This window comes from Belonocnema kinseyi, chromosome 10, assembly GCF_010883055.1.
Source record: "Belonocnema kinseyi isolate 2016_QV_RU_SX_M_011 chromosome 10, B_treatae_v1, whole genome shotgun sequence".
NCBI lineage: Eukaryota > Metazoa > Arthropoda > Insecta > Hymenoptera > Cynipidae > Belonocnema > Belonocnema kinseyi.
This window is the reverse complement of record NC_046666.1, coordinates 67,510,900-67,516,269: the sequence shown is the minus strand read 5'-3', so window position 1 is coordinate 67,516,269 and position 5,370 is coordinate 67,510,900.

Genomic DNA, 5,370 nt, shown 5'->3' with positions numbered 1-5,370 from the left:
AACTTAAATTATACTGAAGGGCTCTTAAATTATTTATTTATTTTTATCCTTTTCCAAAGATTTCGAGGGATTGTAGATGATTTCAAAAGATATACACTAAATTACCCAAGAGAAATCAAAATAATTAAATTATATTTTTGAACAAGTCGTCACGATTATGGTAATATCGAGGGGTAAATTACTCGGATTTGCATTGTACACTAGATTGCAAGATTGCGAGATTACAGGGGAAGTAGAGAAGTAGAGTAGAGAAGTACACGGAGAAAAATAGATATTGAAAAGCAGATATTAAAAACTTTGATATTTAACCATAATATATAGATATTACGGCATAATATATAATATCTTCTATTCAACATACAAAATATTAAAGGGCAATATCTGTTTATATTGACAGTATAAAATCGGTGACATTAGCAGTTAATATCTAAGATATTAAAAAAGCGACATTTTATCGGAGCAAGGTCGCTGACGTGTGGCGTGGCGACAAAAGATTTCTGCTGTCCAACAGAAAAACCTAATAAGTGACATTTGGCGTAGATACTATTTTCCGATATAAGCACATAAGAAAATAACCTCAATGGCAAAAGTTACTTACTAAGTTTTTCAGTTGAACAGCAGATTTTAACCCCGCTTTGTCAGCATCTTGAGCTTTCATCGGGTGTATTGAGGTTTTCCGGATATATATTGCACCATAAGTTTTAGTGGAAAATGGATTAAATGTTTTTGGATATGTCATAATTTTCCCAAGATAATGAGGACTCAGCTACAGGCATCTTTCATATTAGTCTTGAACAGTGTGTTATTTGTTCAACACAAAAATCGCATGATTATGCAAAGAGGCGAACCCGTGCAGAAATTCCAATTTGGATCTGATCGGGGCCAGATCGGGCAGAGTTTGGCCCAAATCAGGCTATCTAGGTGGGTCCAGACTCGAAATAAAACGCGATGCCCGTTCGGAGCCCAAGCGCTGCGCCCAGAGATAACCATACCTGGCCCCGATCAGGCTTATATTAATTTATTTGTCATATTCTTAATTAAAAGGGATTCTTAAATAAAATAATATTAAAATCGAATATATCATCTCTTTAACTGAAATTTGAGATTATAAATATCAGCTTATCTAACAGATCGCGATATGAAAAAATTGGAGTATGTCAGACACTTTTTTTTCGAGCAAACGGAAAAAGTCAAACGACGCAATATAACAGTCAGCATTTGTGTACGATAAACCATTAAATATTTTGCAATATATTTTTGGTTTTAATTTCTAAATTGATGTTGCTTTCAATTTCTATATTGAACTTAATTATGGAAAGTTATTTTGAAATAAGTGGATTATAATATCGCACTGGCTCTTTAAGTTATTTTCACAAAAGCAAATATAAAATAGCCTCATTTCGAGGTTAGGTTTCATCCTACAATCTTAATAAATTTACTTATTATAGTCTTCAACACGTAATTCAGGAATATTTTGACGTATACTATACCTACGCACTCGTCTTGTGCTCACTTTTGTCATTTTTTCCTACTTATCTTGTCACTTTTACAAATAATAATTGAAATATTTTTGACGCTTGACACTTTACGTTGAAACTTGGGAGATTTGGAGTCAACCCACTTTAGTCCCAGAAATTAATGGAGCGCCATCTACTGGTAAGCTTGGCTGTTAAGTCGGGGTCTAGACGGGGCAAATTTAACAACCACAAAATTGTGTGCCCGATCTGGCCCAAATCGGAAATAAGGCAAACATTTGGCAATTTCTGCGCGGGTATTTTCCTATAATGCAAACGTACTTTACATACTTGAGCTATAATTCAGAGATATACTTCAGCCCTACTTTGACTGAACTTCAGCGATACTTTATCTATATCTCAATTATACAGATACTATACTTTTCAAATATACTTTAGCAATACTTTCCCTATAATTCAAATATACATTGTTATACTTTGCCTATATTTCAGTCATAAATTCAACATAATTTATTCAAACACACATGAAGTAAGGGATCGTCTCAAATGCCATACTTTCACTATACTATCTGAGAGATCGCATTCCCGTGCGATTTCCCAGATATTTTCGTAGATCAATTCCATGCCAAAATTTTTTACCCGGGTAGAAATCTTTAAAATTCTTTGAAACTAAATAAAATCCTTAAATCTTGTGAACTTCCTTCAAACATGTGCTTTCATATCCCTTGAAATAGAAATCCCTTGAAATTACATTTGATTTAATTTATTTTTCAAAATTCACTAGAAATCCCTTGAAATATTTCGAAATCATACCAAATTCTTTAATATCCATAGAAGTATTAAAAAAATGAAAAATTTATAAATCCCATAAAATCCGTTTAAAAGCTTTCAATTCTGCGGAAGTTCCTAGAAATCAGTTTAAAAATATTGTGACCCTTAAATCCATCTGATATGTTTGGAAATCTCTAAAATAGCCTGAAATTGTTATGAAATCTGACGAAATCTCTTAAAATACACGGGAATTCAAACTAAATTAAATTTTTTCATTGAAATTCTCAGTAAAAACCTGTTTAAATTACAATACATCTTAGAAATCCTTTAATATTGTGAAATTCCTTGAGTTTTCTTAACCCGTTAACCGTAGGGCTTTTTTGCACCACTTAACCGTGTGGGGGGGGGGGATTTGGCCCGATGCTTTAAAAAAATCAAAAACGTGTTCCTAAAAATCTGAAAAAATGAATGGTTTTTGTTTCAACCTTATACTTAACGGTGCAATTTTGCAATGTGTGATTTTTTAAATTATTGTTTATATAATTAACAATAAACTCATGGAAAAAATAGTTTTTTTTCAAAAATTCATAACTCAGAGACAAATGAACGAAATTAAACGGTTCAAAAACGAAATTAAAGGAAAAGAGTGTGTCTTTCAATGAAAAAATGTTGCAAGAAATTTTAACGGAATTGAAATCCTTAATTGTCAACATGAACTCATACATTATTTTAAGTTTAAATGTAGGAGGTTTTGATAGAAATATACACATTGTTCTATGCAAAACCATTTATTTTGTAACAAAAAATGATTTTTTTTTATCTAAATATGTACACAGAGGACCATGATATTTTAATTCAAATAATATAAAGAGAAATCGTATCGTAAATGCACATGTTAACGTACGTGCTCCTATTATCGTTCTAACTTGATTGAAATGTAATAAATAATGAATTTTTATACTTTGACTTATAAGGAGTAATAAGTGCATTCACCTTACACTTGCTGGAACAGAAAAAAAAAGAAAAATAGTTAATTTACGTCAAGTGACATCTGTCGAAATACATACGTAAACCGTAGGGAGAGGTCAAATCGACCCAAACTGCACTTTGATTACACCCTATAGCTGACTGAAAGATACAAGTGACTCGAAACTGTTCTTGTTTGGTTCGCAAATGGCACCGATTTGCAATTTGGGCCTGAGTCAAATCACCCCCCCCCCCCACAATTAACGGGATAAAATCCCTTGAAACCTTTGAAATCGCTAGGAAACCCTTCAAATTTAATGTAATTTAATTTTTTTCCAAATTTCGATAGTTATTTTGAAATCTTTTGAAATCCTGTAAAATTCTTGAAATCTCTTGACATTAAAAATTTTTTTAAGTCTTTTAACCCATGACAATTTTTTTAATCAATTACAATATTTGGAAACCTCTTAAAAGCCTTTAGTGAAAGTCCCTCGAATTTTGTTGAAATCCCATAGAATTCCTTAAAACCTCATTTTATTATTGTAAATCTTCAATGTGTTTGCATCAACTCTTTTAATATTTAAACATTTTTAATTTTTGTACTGATTTTCTTATAATGATTATCTGCTATGGTTGTTCAAGAATCACAAAAAAAAGGATAAGAAATTCATTATAGGAAAATCATAGACTGTGAAGTGAACCTCCCTCATCTGAAATTTATTCGTTTAGCGGAAAAAATATACTAGTTACTAGAAAACTTTTTGTTGTTATTCGAAAATTTTTACCTAATTTTAAATATAACTACATTTAAAAGTTAGATTTGACTAAGAATTAATGAAATTTTTGTCTATTTGGCCACTGACTTGTTGCTTTAACAATGAGTAGAAATTAAAGTATTGCTATAGTGAAAAGATATAAAATTTTATTAATCTGCAGTAGGAAAATGTACCAACAGTTGGTGAAAAAAATTTCAATTATTTTTTTAGTTAAATGCTATCATTTGAGATATTTCTTGACATTTGGCAGTGTCAAAGTATAAAAAGTAATAATGCCAGGTATAGAAGGTCAATTTATGATATTTCAAAATAGGGAAATCCCAATTTTATAATTTAATCTCTGCCTAGACGTGCAATATTGTTATATTGTTGTACCTTTGTCCCGACTTTATGAGGTTTTAAGCTTGGCTGCAGCTACACTTTCATGACAGTCATAAAACTGTGAACCTGTCCACACCAATAAATCAATGCAACTTAAGCTATTCGAACGCGCTACACTAAAATTATAATGGAATGTTATTCTACTTACCCGAAGTGAGAATATATAAGTATACAAAAAAGTTGACATTTTTTATCATCTTCTCTGTCTGCAGTCAGAAGACAAATTTTCATGAATAAAAAAAACTGTACTTTTGGATATACATGAAAAAATACATTAAAATTTTGAGGCATTCAAATCAATTTTGGTTGATTCAACAAAATATTTGATTGGCCCAACCATATACTGCATCAACGAACAAATGAAGGCAAAAAGCCAAAATAATTGGTTGGGTGAAGCAAATATAAAAAGTTCATATAATAGCCATATTCTATAGTTAAACCAAAGCAAATTTGGTTAATTAAACCATATCGATTTTTGAGTGTACCGTTAATTTTTATTTTTTGAAGCGCGGTTTACAAATAAATCAAACTTTTCTCATCACGTAATGAATCTTCTTAGCAGAGAAACAGATATATCATAAAAATTTTAATTGACATAACTTTTATTTCACCGAAATTTCTGTTACAGAATACAGTCATTTGTTATAATATTTATTTATTGATTTATAATATTTATAATTTTTTATTGAAAGTTTATACACATTGATATCTTATAATCTCCATATTTTCATTTGCAAATCGCAAAACATAACCAGAGCAATTATACTTCTTTATTTGCCTCAAAAGTTTTGAACAAATAGAAAAAACTTTCGAATAATAAGAGAATATTCAAAACTGAAACATTGTTCAACATTTTAATATTATCTTCCCAGACGCCCATTTAAGATCTAGGCAAAGCTAACCCAGCTTAATTTTTTTTGCCTTTTGACCATTATTCAAAGGCTTTGAGATTATCCAGCCTCTGGCAAACACGGGGATTTTTTTCCACGTTTAGTTTAGCA